Raw genomic sequence first — 18,119 nt, forward strand, 5'->3', positions numbered from 1 at the left:
TTGACCAAACCTCAGTCTCTGTCATGCTAAGTTGCAAGTTATACAGAGGATGTATCATGTTTTGGGTTTGGCTTTTTATTTGTTCATCTTTGTTGTGTTTCTGCCATTTCCTCCTGTGTTTATCACTCCCCGCCTCCTGTGTTCTTGTTTTTTTGTCAGTTGTTCGTTTGTTTCTGTGCTCTGTTTTTATTTTTTTTAAGTCGCCCTCGTGCGTCTTAGTGAGTTTTACTTCCTGGTTTGTTTTGGAGCGTCTGGTGTCTTTGTCTAGCTTTGTTTCCTGTTCAGTCTTATTAGTCCCATGTGTCTCACCTGTGTTACAGTTACCCTGCCCCCTCTATATAACGGTAGGTTTGTTTGTTCCCTTTTGTCAGATCCTTGTAGCTTGTTGTGCTCTTTCAAATGTGTTCCAGTTTTTAATCTTGCTTGTTTTGTTTGTGGATCTTTGTAGCACTTTTGCCTTCTTTTGATTTTGATTGTCACTTTGATTTGATCTTTGGGAGAAATGGAAGGTTAAATATAGGTTTACAGTTTGCTAAAACCCCTCGATCAAAAGCGGAAGAGGTTTAATTACAGCTACTTTAAAGTACTGTGGTACATAGCCTGTTGCCAATGTTTGCCTTAACTTGTGAGTTTCTGTGTTATACTACGGGGCTAACGGTACATGGTGAAATCAGAGGTGTTAAACACAACAGATGAATAAGGACATGTGCTTATGTACAAAATGAAGAAAACGTGGGTTGAATTCAGCAGTGGCCTGCCACAGTCACTCTTACTAGCCATTTTTGCGGATGGCATTCATAAAGTTGCCCCCTAAAAGTCATGAGTCAGGTCAGCAGTCGGGAAGAGAGGTATACATTTGAATAGTTTGTTTTTATAATTGTTTTGTTTTGTTTTTTGTATGGACCTAAAAGTGAAGAAACAAAAAACAAGCATATTTCCATGAATCAAAAAAAACTAAAATAACTGTCCAATTTTGTTTCATTTTTTTTGTTTCTCTGTTTGAAGAAATAAACTAAGTAAAGACAGACAGGTGGGTCAGGTGACCCGTAAGTAAAAGTAAATATAACAAAATATATGAATTTCTTGGGGGGACTTTTACAGGCCTGTCGGTCTTGAGAGCCTTTTTGGCTTCAAAGTCAATGTTCTGCAGCCATGCCAGAATACAGGGGTGAGGTTGAATGATGATGATGATGATGAGGTACAGTGTAAAAACATGAGCAGCTGGTGACTATGACTGGGTTTCTGACAAGAACAAACCACATGTCTCTATTTTTCAATTGTCCTTTATTTATTGCCACATGATCATATGTTGTTCATCATATGTTTATAGATGTATATTTGTTTGGTAAATTATATACAAATACCAAGTTAATACATGCTGTCTATAAAAGACTAAATTGGCAAAAGATGTGATTTGTCTCTCAGTAAGTGTCACCACTGTGCCTCTGCACAACCTGGTCAGTTTTTCAATTTGAGCCTCAACATAAAGTTTATTTCCTGTTAACTATGTGAGAAAACCACAAGAGAACGAGTGACACACAAAGAGGAAGGAGGAGGGTTTTACTTGGTGACTGGTGAACGTTAATGTGTTGATCTCAGATGGCCGAGAGTTAAAATGGAGAAATCATCTTTACCGCGGCTGCTAGGTAAGCAAGAATCTACTTAATGTGTGAATGTTTGTCTCCACGTTGTCTCAAAGATTAGGTCTAAAACATTTCTGGTGATTTTGAAAGCAACAGCGAGTTATAGAGTGAACAACATGAATACAAAGACAGAAATCAGCCAAACAGATCGTGTACATGTTAACTGCGACAACAGAGCAGGAATTTCAGTGTTGTTTGATAATATGGCACCAAAAAGCAACACAAACATTACAGCAAGTGTTCATTGCGATTGTTAACAGTAGTTATTCCTACAGTATATCATAAAATAGAAGAAAGAGGTTGAAAGCATGTAGAAAGTTTTATACAGAAAGGTATTTACTATCCTGAAGTGCTACAGAAGAGAAAAACACACATGCCAAGCTCGGACCAGAGGATGACTATTTAAAACACAATTATTAAGAATTTAACAAATTAAAATACACAAAACAAACAAGTTAAAACAGGGTTTATTCATTTATTGGCACCTTAATTGTTTATAAAATTGACAGTGGCAAATACTCCGGGGCCAAAGCTGCTCATGTGTTTCCAGAATCCTCCAGTACGCTTTGTTCCACCTGCTGAGCTCCTCCAAGCTCTCAGTCCTCCTTCTGGCGCCTGATGGTGAGAAACAGTAACCTTAAATGACCGAGTGGTGACAGCAGTCAAGGAGTCAAGGAAACTGCACGCTTCACAGTGCTTGGATCAGTCCTTTGGCTAACTCGCTAAGCTTGTCTTAATATAAGAATAAACACAACAACCAAATATAAAAGCAAAAAACTATAACTAAACGTGCAAAACTAAAAACAACTCAAAACCCACTCAAGACAAGCAACTAGACCAGTAACTATTAAGTCTTTAATTGTAATGTGCCACACAGAGGCAACACAGGAAATGGAGGTCTCTTCTGAGGCTGTCTTTAAATATCCTAAAATCCATCATCCACCCTACACACAAGGGAAACAGGCTTCAGCTCAGCTATCCAACTCTCTGGAACAAAGTAGATAATGCGTAGGAGAGGCCCCAACGCCATCTTTCACTCCTGCTGCGTCGAAGGTTCCATGTCCTGACTGCTCTGTTTGGGGAAATTGAACTAAATCAAAATTGTATGTCTCCTTAATAAAATACAATTTTTATTTCCAAAGCTAATATCAATGTGTGGCTGTTGTTCTGTTTTGTAGAAAGTCCAGATGTCTTGTTTCATGTAAAACTCAAACCAACCTGAGTGTGTTTTCTCTTTAGTTCTGACCTCACTGCTGAGCTGCACAACAAACCAAGGTGAGAAAACTTCTGTCACTGCCAAAGCTGTCCAGACTGCAACACTGAGTGGCTAAGAGATAATGAATAAAAAACTCATGTAGCCACACCTCAACCAACGTTATAAGTATGCAGAAAACATTTGGGAAAATCAAATCAGTGGGATTCGGATTTCTTCTCTGAAACTCAGCGACTGAAACACAGAGATCAGTTCAGCAGGGAAGAAGTGAGAAAGTAGGAATATGAGGAATGTGGAGAAAATTAATGCAAATGTTCTCTCTAACCACATCTTTCTGTCTCTTCCTCCAGCCTCTCTGACTGTGAGTCCCAGCAGCTCTCAGCTGTTTAAAGAGAGTCTGTCTCTCTGAGCTGTGAGGAGGACGACAGCTCTGCTGGATGGACGCTGAGGAGGAACACAACCAGAGGAACCAGGACTCAGTGTGACGACTGGGGGAGAACCAGCTGGTTCTTCCTGTTACATCAGCTACATCGCTGCATGGACAGTGGAGTTTACTGGTGTGAGTCCAGAGAGGGAGCAACCAGTAACACCATCAACATCACTGTCACTGGTAAGATCAGACTGTGGAGTTAGTGTTGATGAAGCTGTGTGTAAATGATGAAATGCTGTAGTTTGTCTCTGTGTTGAGGTGGACCAGTGATCCTGCAGAGTCCTGTCCTCCCTGTGATGGAGGGACATGATGTCACTCTGCACTGTAAAACAAAGACCCCTCCCTCCAACCTCACAGCTGGTTTCTATAAAGAGGGCTCCCTCATCAGGACTGAGCCTACAGGTCACATGACCATCCACCATGTTAACAAGTCTGATGAAGGCCTCTACAAGTGTAACATCAGCGGTCGTGGAGAGTCTCCATCCAGCTGGATCTCTGTCACAGGTGAGGAGGTTACCTTTGATTTCAGGACTTATTTCATCCAGAGATTCATCTGACCAGGTGGATTCTCTCTACAGGTAAACCTACAACCTCAGCTCTGCCCACATCTGCAGCTCTGCCCACCCCGACAACCCCGCCTCCTCCAACACCACCTGCCTCAGCCCCCTTCCAGCTTGTGTTTAGACTGATCTACCACCTGGTGGTGTTCTGTCCGTACTGCATCTCCACTGTCCTCATGGTGTCTTTATATCGACACAGGGCCACAGGTAACACTGAATCATTCACTGATCTTACAATAAGTCAATTCATAAAATCAATCAATACATTTATCAGAGAATTTTATCCAAAGCAACTTACAATTACTACATATGTCAGATGTCGCACACCTATGGAGCAACTAGGAGTTAAGTTCCATGCTCAGGGGCACATTGGTGGAATTGAACCCAGGTCTCTCACACCAAAGACATTTGTCTTATCCACTGCACCATCACCATCAATGATGTCAGTGATTGACAGTTAGATGAAGATAAATTAAGTAAATTTTCTTTCTAACCTGCTCTGAGTGCAGGACATGACCTGCCAGTCTCTATGGTGATGACCCCGTCTACCCAGGCTGAGGAGGGATTGGATGATGACTATGATGATGTCACCACAGAGCATCACTTCTGAGCTGATCCAGTGTGTTCAGTGTGTTCTGGTTCTTAATGAAGTTGAACAGTGATGGTGATTAGGGTAGTCACTGATGAACCATCCTTACCACATTTAAACAAATAATGACAATCTTTGGTTTGTGCTCGAGTCTGCAGAGTTTGAAATCTCACCACATTTCAACCCTATTTTCTCAACACACTGTATCCTACAATTACTTTATTATGGTTAAACCAGGTTTGCTATGAGTATCATGCTTAAATGGGGTTAGGGATAGCCTAACTCATAACTAATTTCCCTCATGTTTATTAAAGCATTCATCTTTCCCAATGCATAAGACAACGCTAAAATACCATCTTAGTTGTCATAGCCCTACATTGAGAAAATGCTTACTATACTGCATAATAAAAAAACTGAACAAGACATATATCTCATTTGCAGAAACAAGAAGACAATAAAATCAGCTTTCAAATAAATGATAGCCTTTACAATGACATTTGTATAATTTCAGTACATTTAATCTATCTTTTTATCCACGTCCACAGTTAGTGGTTCAAAGGCATGTAGAACTTTCAAAAGTTCAATTTATGATGCTGATAACAATGTTTGTTCTAGCCTACTATGCAAATATGCATCAAGCTAGATTCCTGCCTTCAACCTGCTGATAGTAACTTAAACCAGGGGTCCTTAACTACTTTTGTTAAATAATGTTTTTTATTCAGGTTTCATTAGCATACTAGTGTTTCTACTAGTGTCATACTAAATGTTTTTTACTGCCTATATCACTCTGAAAAGCCAAGGAGGCTTTATAATTTCCACCTGTTGTCTATTCCATTTGCACAACAGCATGTGAAATTTATTGTCAATCAGTGTTGTTTCCTTAAGTGTTCAGTTAATAAGTTTGATTTCACAGGAGTGTGATTGACTTGGAGTTACATTGTGTTGTTTAAGTGTTCCCTTTAGTTTTTTGAGCAGTGTATTATCAGACAATAATTGGTCTTTTTCCACAATTATGTGAGCAGTCATGATCTGATTTTTTATTCTGATTTGTAAACAGAAAGTTATGCATGGAAGATAAATCAGGTGACTCCCCGATGGAACTGCATGATGAATAAGTATCTGCCTTCACTTGTCATCATTGAGGAGACCATTCATTTTGACCAAATCCCCAACTCTGTAGAAATGCAGACCCAAACTAGCCTCCCGCAACACAAGGGAGGCCAAATTAGCCTCCCTTGTGTTGCTGCAACGTAGCAAACAGGGGCGTTTCATTGGGACGCTGAAGGGTGCCTTTAGTGTAAAATCCTTACGCTATGTCACGCTGTCTGAAAGCGTCTGTCAAGTTCTGTGTGTTTTTAATTGATTACAGCTCAGCCCAAACTTAAACTGCTTTTCTCTCTGAAGAACGCAAAGGACAACTCAATCTTTTCACTTCTTGATTCTTTATTTTCTTTTAGATGGTTTGATAGACCAGTGATGGAATAATATGGTATAGTTTCTTGAAGGTGACTTGATAGATCAGTGTGGGGCAGTAGGTATAGTTTGATAACCTTTCAAATGCACAAACCAAAACATGAATTAGTTACAGATAAGTCATGAATCAGTCACACATAAATCACAATACCACTTTCTCACAGAAGTAATAAATAAATGCTATTGAATCTTCAAACCAAACTAAACACGATCCTTAAGTCTAACCTAGGATTTTAACAAGAAAATACCAATCCCGTAATTAAACTCATGCACATGTTACTTCTATCAAGTTCAACATTCACATAACAAATCCCCATTACTTATTTTAAATTGCAAATTACAATCCAAGCAGAACCTGAACATTTAAAACTCAATATATTCAAACACAGTCAATCATAAATTGTCCTACCAGTTGCGTCTTTGAGTGATCAGGAGCTGTAATCATAGTATCCTTTTCCAGGAATAAATGAGAGAACCAACCGAACTCTCTACAAACATTTCAATGCCATGCTCTCTCTGTGGGTACGCAGGCAAATATAGTCCCAAAAGCTACTTCTTTGGTGGAACCAACTTTTGTTGCATGATTGCCCCCTGCAGTTTGGGAGTGCCCTGAGAGCCCTGGGTGAATCTAAGCTTGGATTGCTCAGTACAACTAAAGCAAAGTAACCATAAATTGACACAACAGCGTCAGTTATGACGCATTCAGATGAGAATGTGTTGGTTTAGAGGAGCACTTTAATTTGTAAATCTTTACACTTGATTATGCAACAGAAATAATAAAAAACAATTAAAGAGATTTGATTTTGAGTTTTCTTCTGTTCACTCAAATTCCTCGTATGTGTACATACACCTGGCCAATAAAATGACTGATGTGTTTTCATCCTAAATTTGAGTTGCAATAACTTCTACAAGCCACCAGATGTCACTATGCTTTCTGTTTCCACAAAGCTTCAGGGGCACTTCCACACTCAGTCACCACCTGCACTGCTTTAATATAAACTAGATACAGCACCGGGTGAGTTTGTAACACCGTTTAAGGTTGTATTTGGTTTGATGATGATTTGGTGATTTGGTTTGTGTGAAGACTACAACAGCACGTTGATGTGATCAACTCTACTGTAACTTATGAACCTGCTGAGCTTCTCCTCAAATTAACAACCGACCAAAATATCTACTGAGCAGCCTCCTCACCTGTGACAGAGATCCAGCTGGGTGGAGACTCTCCATGACCGCTGATGTCACACTTGACTTGGAAACATGGTGGATGGACATGTGACCTGTAGGCTCTGTCCTGATGAGGGAGCCATCTTTATCATGCAGTATCACTCGTTTATCTGAACAAAAAGATAAAAAAAATATGTTTGTATGTACAACCAATGAATCTGATTGGGCTTGATGAATGTTAGAGAGATAGTACTTTAAAGATAAAAACACATAAATACTTTTTCAGACACTAAAATGAACGTTTGTATAGATTTCTAGTATGTTTGATTAAATTGATGAAAAACATACTACTCCTACTACTGGCAGTTCCACACTGATGAAAGCTGCAGCCCCAGCAAGGCCCTCAGATTTGGTTTCATCACGATAGCACTGCCATGATCCGGCTATGGCTATTGGTATGTGTTTGTTTTTTTATTTATTTTCTCCTTTGAGTGAATGGATGGTTGATGTGTTGTAGAGAGTGGGAGTAGCAGTGGGCGTGACCGTGCTGGCTGAGGAGCAACATGCTACTGCCTGCCACGCCATCCTCCCCGCACTAACCAGACACTCGGAGGAGCACCCCTGCCTCTGCTCTGCCCAGTTCCTGACAGTTTCATAAATATCACATCACAGTTCACCAAATTGTCACTGATAAGGATTTGATTCTTCAGCAAAGTCTCCTCAGCACAAAGTGAAGCTTCCCCACATGACTTCACCAAATGTTCATGTTGCTCTTGATACTGAACAAGGTGCTGCCTTAAAACCTGGAAGTCTATTTTTAATGTAACCTCCTCCTGATATTAACTCATTTGATTTCATTCATAGTAAAATAGAGCAAACGCAGGTGGATCTAATGTTAAGTCACACTTTAATCATCAGAACTGGCTTCAGATGTTTCATCGGCTGGCTGAGGCCGAGACTGTAGCAAGCAGGACTCACCATCACGGCCTGACTTGGGGTTCATACATCGTCTTTTATATCGGATAAGCAATAATAAGTCCTCCAACAATCAATGCTGCCACTTCCGACCACATGTTAGATTTATCTGTGAAGAGCCAAAAGCAGATTTGTCAGGCAGCCAGTGACTGAAAACAAGAACATTGCTTGTTGCTCTGTCTCTCATTTAGCTTCGTCAGAACTTTAGGACGAGGACTGTGGTCTTTGTCCTTCATCTCTGACGCTGTAGTCGTATTATGAAGGGACCACTCAGCGTACATGTGGGGCGTGAGCTGATACTTTAAAGACCTTTTCACAAAGCTACTGAGAACAACGTTCACTGAGGAATGGAGAGACCCTGCCGCTGTATGAATGAGCTTACTCACTAAGTGACAGGTGCCCAGTCTGTTAGTGAACGGGACATCAAGTATTCATCCAGTCAACTGTGTCACTGACTTTGCTTACTTACTTCACTGCAACTTACTAAATGCCTGTGCATGCACAGCGAGTACATTCAGCTACCTGAATGAAATATAAACAAATACTGAATTTATCGTTTTTTAGCATTAAGAAAATATGTATACAGAGACAGCGATCAAAGTAACAGCCTGTGTAGAGGCAGCTGAAGGACCTACAGACCAAGAAAGACAAGATTGCACACACTGAGGGATTGAAAGGTAATTACAAAACAACATAGACACAAACATGAGGATACAAATGACTGTTGAGGTGGACCAGTGATCCTGCAGAGTCCTGTCCTCCCTGTGATGGAGGGACATGATGTCACTCTGCACTGTAAAACAGAGACCCCTCCCTCCAACCTCCCAGCTGGTTTCTATAAAGATGGCTCCCTCATCAGGACTGAGCCTACAGGTCACATGACCATCCACCATGTTAACAAGTCTGAGGAAGGCCTCTACAAGTGTGACATCAGCGGTCACATCAGCTGGATCTCTGCTCTGACTGCAGAAAATGACCAGCCCGCCTCTATAACAATGACCCCGCCCACTCAGGCTGAGGAAGGTTCGGGTGATGACTATGGGCAAATAAACCTCAGATTTCCTTCATAGATCACAAACAGCAGAGGACCCACAACACTTCCCTGTGGAACTCCTCATGTTCTAGTTTGACTTGTAGATGATGTTGAACTCAGAATCTCAGACTTCAGCAGTGGGGGGGGGGGGGGGGGTATTTTTATAGATGTATATTTGTTTGGTAAATTATATACAAATACAAAGTTAATACATGCTGTCTATAAAAAACTAAATTGGCAAAAGATGTGATTTGTCTCTCAGTAAGTGTCACCACTGTGGCTCTGCACAACCTGGTCAGTTTTCCACTGAGACTTAACATGAAGTATATTTCCTGTTAACTTTGTGAGAGAAAACCACGAGAGTACGAGTGACACACAAAGAGGAAGGAGGAGGGTTTTACTTGGTGTGACTGAACATTAATGTGTTGATCTCAGATGACCAAGAGTTAAAATGGAGAAATCATCTTTACCGCGGCTGCTTGGTAAGTAAGAATCTACTTAATGTGTGAATGTTTGTTTCCACATTGTCTCAAAGATTAGGTCTCAAACATTTCTGGTGATTTTTAGATCAACAGTGAGTTATAGAGAAAAGCAGAAAAGTTTTATACAAAAAGGTAAAGTGCTACAGAAGAGAAAAGCACACACATGCCAGGTTCGGAACAGAGGTTGACTTTTGACAACCTCTAATAATATGACACATGACTATCTTTAATTTAACAAAGTTAAAATACACAAAAACAAACAAGTTAAAATAGGGTTATTACATTTAATGGCACTTTAAGTTTATAAAATGGACAGTTGAAAATGTTCAGTGTGGCTCCAGGGCCAAAGCTGCTGCCACCTGCTGAGCTCCTCCAAGCTCTCAGTCCTCCTTCTGGCTGCATGATGTTGAGAAATAAGAAACCCTAAATGAGAGAGTGGGGACAGCAGTCAGGGAGTGTGACAACCCCTCCCAGGCACTAGGTATCCTGTGTCCTGTCTTTTTGTTATTATCTTGCAGGATGGGGGCTGGGAGGTCGTCATCAGCAGGTCTGAGTGTTTGGGAGCTATAAAGCTCACATCCTTTTTTGTCTTTCTGGCTCTCTCATCGCGGGTGCAGCTATTGATTGCTTTTGTGTTCTCACTGACATTTCACACACCCGCACACTGACATGACTGACACTGATTCACGTTATTATCTTTGTTAAATATTATTTTGTAAAATAAACCGTTACTTTTTTCGTGCAAGCTCGTTTTGTCTCCCATATTTGTCGCAGCCATAGTGCCATAGTGTGACAAATGGGGGCTCGTCCAGTCCTTATGACTCGGTGTCTGCTTGACGGCGGAGGTTAGTTGTGGTCTAGTATTAAGTTGTGTGCCTCATTTTGTGAATGAGTTGTACAATCTGGTTGTTTGGGAGACATTGATGAGCTGTTTTGTGAACGAGACCCAGACACCTTTTTCTCACTTATTGAGCAGGTAGCAGAGAGTAGACAGTGGTCAGACTCTGACTGCACATTACTCTTGCAATGTGTGTTGACAGGTAAGCACAGAAGGCCTACTCTGCTCTCATTGTGGCTGAAAGTAAAGTTTATGTGACCGTCAAGGCTGCAGTGTTTATGGCTTGTGAGTTGGTGCTGGAGAGAAGTGTAGCTTGGAGGTGATGGGGAGTGATACTGTAAGAGATGAGAGTGAGAGATACCGGGGCTTTTCATTCACATATTGTGAGCTCTGTGTTGCCATTTTCTCGGGAGAGCACGTGCTGACACGGGGAATGGGTTTAATCGTGCTGCCTAGACTGACACTTAACTGTGGTTTGGTCCAAGGTGAGGTTGCCATGGGCATAAGGCCGGCACTACCAATTGAAGGAGTGCACATCATTCTAGAGAACGACCTGGCTGGTAACCATAAATTGTACGCTTCACAGTGCTTGGATCAGTCCTTTGGCTAACTTGGCTAAGCTTGTCTTAATATCAGAATAAACACAACAACCAAATATAAAAGCAAATAAACATGTAAAATACAAAAAGAAAATAACTAAACGTGCAAAACTAAAAACAACTCAAAACCCACACAAGACAAGCAAATACTTAGACCAGTAACTATCAAGTCTTTAATTGTAACGTGCAACACACACAGGCAAAACAGGAAATGGAGGTCTCTTCTGATGCAGTCTTTAACTATCCTAAAATCTGTCAATCCACCCTCAACACAAGGGAAACAGGCTTCAGCTCCACAATCCAACACACTTTTACTCTCTGGAATGAAGTAGATAATGCGTAGGAGAGGTTCTTATTTGGAAAAGGAGGGGGGAAGGAATCCTCATGTTCCTCACCAGCATCCTACGAGCAGCTTTCCCTCCAGTCAACCCGGCCGCTGCTTGAACTTGTCTACCTCAAAGATTGTGCATCCTACATGGTAAATGGTCTGTATTTGTATAGCATTTACATTTACATTTACTCATTTGGCAGACGCTTTTATCCAAAGTGACTTACATTTGAGGAACAACATACAAGCATCAACAGAGCATCAACTACAGGTCTACAACTGACAATACATACTAGTAAGAGCAGTAATAAATACTAGTAAGAGCTCACAGTACATATCACATCAATGGGGTAGATACCTAGGGAAGGAAGTAAGAGTTAACCAAAAGTGCAATCAAAACAAAAAGTGCAATCAATACAAGATCATTGTGGGGGATAGAAGAAGAAGAGCACAGGAAGTGCATGTTAGAGGTTAGGAGTTAGACGTGTTATAAGACCTTTGTTGTCTTCCGACCACTCAAAACGCTTTACACTTCGTTACATTCACCCATTCACACACATTCATACACTGAGCCTAAGTGCTCAAACGGAAACTAACACTCACACAGATTCATACACTGATGAGCCATCGGGGGCTCAGTATCTTGCCCAAGAAGGGGCGATTCTAGGATCAGACCTTTAGGGGTGCTCAGCCCCTAATGAGAATGTAGCATGCATACAATGCCTTGCAAAAGTGGTGGGGACATGCTGGAGACATCTCCCCACCCGGCTGATTTTGTCCCCATCACTTTTTGAGAGCATTTGTTAACAATCTTCTGAAAAAAAAGCACCAAGAAATGTTAACTAACAAATGAAAACGCTTTGAGAAAGGTTTATTTGCACAATAAGAAAACATGCAATGCAATATAGTTTTCCTTCATATAAAAACAGACATTTCCACCGTAAATTGGAGCAGAAAATGTCTCCCGAATGCAGGAAATTACCAGTTTAATGCTAAAAATCTTGCCTTGTCTTGTTCTTGTTCATATATATAAATATATATATATATGTATGTATGTGTTTATGTGTATGTATGTATATGTGTATGGTATGTAATAAATGCATTTTATAAATGTACATAATAAATGCATTACTAATTGTGCACCTATTTATTCATTAGTCGGTTAAGTTGGCGCATTCAGCTGCCTCTTGTCTCAACATCTTTTTCTTCTTAATTCTTATATTTTCGGCACCACACATTTCTTTTTCCTCTTTCTTTCTTTTCCCATATTTACCGTCTCTGTTGCACTTGTCACACAACCCTGGGCTGAGTTCAGCCCCGACAAATGTAGCAAACCGGTGTAAAAGGTTTTTGGATTAAACTCGCCCCAGAGGGAAAGTAAACGCCTCTCATCGGCGCCGTTGAGATAATCAGAATTCAGCCAAGTTGGGAGGGGCCGCTCGTATCCCTCCTCAATATTGAAAGTATTAGTTTGGCCCCGAGAGACAGACACACAAGCAGCGTTCCGCAAAAGCTGACCTGTTGGCCAGCGCGGTTGCGGATCATTCAGTAAAACATTAGAAACTGAAAAATGTCAGTATTCAGGGACAATAAATCCGTTTAATATAAGAAAAGCCATATCAAACTGTAGGCTAATTGGTTGTCCCTTCTCTTGCTTTTCCAAAATCTAAAATTGGAGGACATAAAATAATATAAAAAATCGCTCCTATGCCCAAGGACACTTCGAAACACATTCTGACATGGTCTGTTTGTGGAAATTGGACTAAAAACAATTGCATGTGTATGTAAATAAAATTAGTTTTTTCCTTATCTAATATAAATGTGTGGTGGTTTTCTACAAACAGGTTGCTCTGTTTTGTAGAAGTACGTCTTGTTTCATGTTAAAACCACAAACCAACCTGAGTGTGATTTCTCTTTAGTTCTGACCTCACTGCTGAGCTGCACAACAAACCAAGGTGAGAAAACTTCTTCTGTCACAGCCACAGGTGTGCAGCCTGCAACACTGAGTGGTTAACAGATAAAAAAGATGTTTACAAATGTTGCCAGATCTCAACCAACACTGAAAACATGCAGAAAACTTTCATCTATCAGCTCAAATCTGAGTTTAATTCAGTGCCTGAAACTCAGAGATCAGTTCAGCAGGGAAGAAGTGAGAAAGTAGGAATATGAGGAATGTGGAGAAAATTAATGCAAATGTTCTCTCTAACCACATCTTTCTGTCTCTTCCTCCAGCCTCTCTGACTGTGAGTCCCAGCAGCTCTCAGCTGTTTAAAGATCAGTTTGTCTCTCTGAGCTGTGAGGAGGACGACAGCTCTGCTGGATGGACGCTGAGGAGGAACACAACCAGAAGAACCAGGACTCAATGTGATGACTGGGGAAGATCAGCTGGTTCTTCCTGCAACATCAGTTACATTTTCCCAGTAGACAGCGGAGTTTACTGGTGTGAGTCCAGAGAGGGAGCAACCAGTAACACCATCAACATCACTGTCACTGGTAAGATCAGACTGTGGAGTTAGTGTTGATGAAGCTGTGTGTAAATGATGAAATGCTGTAGTTTGTCTCTGTGTTGAGTTGGACCAGTGATCCTGCAGAGTCCTGTCCTCCCTGTGATGGAGGGACATGATGTCACTCTGCACTGTAAAACAAAGACCCCTCCCTCCAACCTCCCAGCTGGTTTCTATAAAGATGGCTCCCTCATCAGGACTGAGCCTACAGGTTACATGACCATCCACCATGTTAACAAGTCTGATGAAGGCCTCTACAAGTGTAACATCAGCGGTCGTGGAGAGTCTCCATCCAGCTGGATCTCTGTCACAGGTGAGGAGGTTACCTTTGATTTCAGGACTCATTTCATCCAGAGATTTACCTGACCAGGTGGGATTCTCTCTACAGGTAAACCTACAACCTCAGCTCTGCCCACCCCGACAACCCCGCCTCCTCCAACACCACCTGCCTCAGCCCCCTTCCAGCTTGTGTTCAGACTGATCTGCCACCTGGTGGTCTTCTGTCCGTACTTCATCTCCACTGTCCTCATGGTGTCTTTATATCGACACAGGGCCACAGGTAACACTGAATCATTCACTGATCTTACAATAAGTCAATTCATAAAATCAATCAATACATTTATCAGAGAATTTTATCCAAAGCAACTTACAATTACTACTGTATACATGTCAGATGTCGCACACCTATGGAGCAACTAGGAGTTAAGTTCCATGCTCAGAGGCACATTGGTGGAATTGAACCCAGGTCTCTCACACCAAAGACATTTGTCTTATCCACTGCACCATCACCACCACCATCAATGACATCAGTGATTGACAGTTAGATGAAGATAAATTAAGTAAATTTTATTTCTAACCTGCTCTGAGTGCAGGACATGACCTGCCAGTCTCTATGGTGATGACCCCGTCTACCGAGGCTGAGGAGGGATTGGATGATGACTATGATGATGTCACCACAGAGCATCACTTCTGAGCTGATCCAGTGTGTTCAGTGTGTTCTTTAATGAAGCTAAAACGTTTGATTCATCAGCAAATAAACCTCAGATATCACAAACAGCAGAGGACCCAGATCATTATCAGGATTAACTCTGTCAGGTTTAGTGAAGCTTTATCACTCAGAGAAAGACTGACTGTGGTGAACTTGATTCATGATACAGACCCCTGGACAAATGGACAAAGCTGTCGACATGTTTTTGGTCCAAATAAAAGCTCAGGTTCAGGTTCTGGTTTGAGTTTTGTTGTTACTCTTGCTTGTTTGGTTTAGATGTTAAACAGGGTGATATGTTTACTTTTTATTTACTTTAAAAGTTTTCAATAAACTTCACAAAATTGACCAAACCTCAGTCTCTGTGTCATGCTAAGTTACAAGTTATACAGAGGATGTATCATGTTTTTGGGTTTGGTGCAACGGTAGACAGAACGGACCCAAACGCAACGCTGAGGGTTTGAAAAGGAGGTTTGAGGAAAAAGGGGGACGAGGAGGGACGGGAGGAAAGAGGGGGAGAGGCAGACGAGGACGCGGGGGACCGAGTAGCTGGAGGAGCGGAAGGTGCTTAGGCTGGAGGTTCGAGGCAGGCTGGCAGACGGGGAGGAGAGGACGCAGTGACCGGGGACCCGGCGGGGTGCAAGGGGGGAAGCCGGAGGGCGTCATGGAGGCGGCGAGAGGAGGAGGAGGCTGGCGTGCAAGCCCGGCTGGCCGAACTGGGAGGCAGAGGTGAGTGAACCTGGCAGGAGGAAACAGACAGACAGGGTTAGTAGGTAACTGGGACGTGAAGCAAAGGGAAATTTCAAAAGAGCCAGAACGAAGCGGTGACACCAAGTCAGGAGCTGCGACGATCGAGCGAGGATGGAGTGGAAAGCCGGGGTAGAAATACTGGTCGTGATGAGGCTGATGGCTGGCAGGTGCGGCGATGGAGGTTAACGAGGTGCAGGTGTGGGTAGCCAGCCGGGCTAGAGAGGGAAAGAGAAGGCACAGGAGAAACCAGAATGCGAGGGAAAGGAGAAACAGGACACTCACCAACAGCCAGGCTGTCACCGCGACATTTGGCTTTTTATTTGTTCATCTTTGTTGTGTTTCTGCCATTTCCTCCTGTGTTTATCACTCCCCGCCTCCTGTGTTCTTGGTTTTTTGTCAGTTGTTCGTTTGTTTCTGTGCTCTGTTTTATTTAAGTCGCCCTTGTGCGTCTTTGTGAGTTTTACTTCCTGGTTTGTTTTGGAGTTGTCTGTGTCTGGTGTCTTTGTCTAGCTTTGTTTCCTGTTCAGTCTTATTAGTCCCATGTGTCTCACCTGTGTTACAGTTACCCTGCCCCCTCTATATAATGGTAGGTTTGCTTGTTCCCTTTTGTCGGATCCTTGTAGCTTGTTGTGCTCTTTCAAATGTGTTCCAGTTTTTAATCTTGCTTGTTTTGTTTGTGGATCTTTGTTGCACTTTTGCCTTCTTTTGATTTTGATTGGCTGTTTTGATTTTGTTTCTTTATGGATTTGTTTGGACTCAGTCACTCTCTGTGGCACATAGCCTGCTAATAAAAACAGTTTGATCATATCTAATAAAGAAGTGCTGACTAAGGGTAAAACTTCTTTAAGCAGTCTAGTTGGGATGGGGACTTAAAAGACAGGTTGATGCTTTAGACATTTTTGAAGTTAGCTGGTAAAGGTGGAGGGAAACAAAGCAGTCTAAACATATATCTGGTTTTACAGCTGTTTCTGAGGTTCCTGATTTTGGAGATAAGTTGTTGCTAGTTGAGGGCAGGTCTTGCTGAATTTTGTCTCTAGTAATTTAAATTTTATGATTAAAGAAGCTCATGAAGTCGTTACTAATGATGGCTTTAGGAATACATGGTTCAACAGAGCTGTGACTTTCTGTTAGTCTGGCTACAGTGCTGAAAAGGAACTTGGGGTTGTTCTTATTTTCTGCTATTAATGTGGAGTAATACGCTGCTCTGGCATCACTGAGGGCCTTCCTACATGTTTTCTTGCCAGATTCATCGAGATTCTTTGAAATTGGTGGAATACCATTTCCTTTCCAAGTTTCTGCAATGTTTGCTTTCATTTGTGAGTATTGTCAGTAATTTTACAGGCCTGCAGTTCTTGTGAATCTTTTGGCTTCAAAGTCAATGTTCTGCAGCCATGCCAGAAAACAGGGGTGAGGTTGAATGATGATGTCCTTTATTTATTGCCACATGATCTTATGTTTGTATACATATGTATATTTGTTTGGTAAATTATATACAAATACCAAGTTAATACATGCTGTCTATAAAAGACTAAACTGGCAAAAGATGTGATTTGTCTCTCAGTAAGTGTCTCCACTGTGGCTCTGCACAACCTGGTCAGTTTTCCACTGAGAAACATGTATAAGTATATTTCCTGTTAACTTTGTGAGAGAAAACCACAAGAGAACGAGTGACACACAAAGAGGAAGGAGGAGGGTTTTACTTGGTGTGACTGGTGAACGTTAATGTGTTGATCTCAGATGACCAAGAGTTAAAATGGAGAAATCATCTTTACCGCGGCTGCTTGGTAAGTAAGAATCTACTTAATGTGTGAATGTTTGTCTCCACATTGTCTCAAAGATTAGGTCTCAAACATCTGTGGTGATTTTTAGATCAACAGTGAGTTATAGAGAAAAGCAGAAAAGTTTTATACAAAAAAGTAAAGTGCTACAGAAGAGAAAAGCACACACATGCCAGGTTCGGAACAGAGGTTGACTTTTGACAACCTCTAATAATATGACCCATCACTATCTTTAATTTAACAAAGTTAAAATACACAAAAACAAACAAGTTAAAATAGGGTTATTACATTTAATGGCACTTTAAGTTTATAAAATGGACAGTTGAAAATGTTCAGTGTGGCTCCAGGGCCAAAGCTGCTCAGTGTGTCCTCCAGTACGCTGTGTTCCACCTGCTGAGCTCCTCCAAGCTCTCAGTCCTCCTTCTGGCTGCCTGATGTTGAGAAACAGCAACCCTAAATGAGAGAGTGGGGACAGCAGTCAGGGAGTGTGACAACCCCTCCCAGGCACTAGGTATCCTGTGTCTGTGTCCTGTCTTTTCGTTATTGTCTTATCGAGAGGGGGTTGTAGCCAATTCTGTGCTACCACGCTGACCACTGGTCGCTGCCACTGGGGGCGCTAAAGATACTGGTCTCTGCCACACAGACCACTGGTCGCTGCCCCACGAACCACTGGTTGCTGCCTTGCTGCCAGGCTGCCACACCGATCACTGGTCGCTACCACAGTCTCTAAGGGAAGGCTGCTTTCTGTTCCTTGTCACACAAAATGTGGCTGTAT

The 18,119-nt window shown here is 41.8% G+C and overlaps 2 long non-coding RNA genes across 2 annotated transcripts; one reads left to right on the plus strand and one right to left on the minus strand.

Moving 5' to 3' along the window:
• Nucleotides 1–14,163: 14,163 nt before the first annotated feature.
• Nucleotides 14,164–15,620, plus strand: LOC119912323. Its single transcript, XR_005446130.1, has 2 exons — nt 14,164–14,390; nt 14,704–15,620. It is a non-coding gene; the product is annotated as an uncharacterized LOC119912323 (long non-coding RNA).
• Nucleotides 15,020–17,528, minus strand: LOC119912328. Its single transcript, XR_005446135.1, has 2 exons — nt 15,849–17,528; nt 15,020–15,555 (listed from the first exon to the last, which is right to left on the minus strand). It is a non-coding gene; the product is annotated as an uncharacterized LOC119912328 (long non-coding RNA).
• Nucleotides 17,529–18,119: the final 591 nt, after the last annotated feature.

This window comes from Micropterus salmoides, unplaced genomic scaffold (assembly GCF_014851395.1).
Source record: "Micropterus salmoides isolate LMB-PRFRI ecotype aquatic unplaced genomic scaffold, ASM1485139v1 Ms_hic_scaffold_2, whole genome shotgun sequence".
Taxonomy (NCBI): domain Eukaryota; kingdom Metazoa; phylum Chordata; class Actinopteri; order Centrarchiformes; family Centrarchidae; genus Micropterus; species Micropterus salmoides.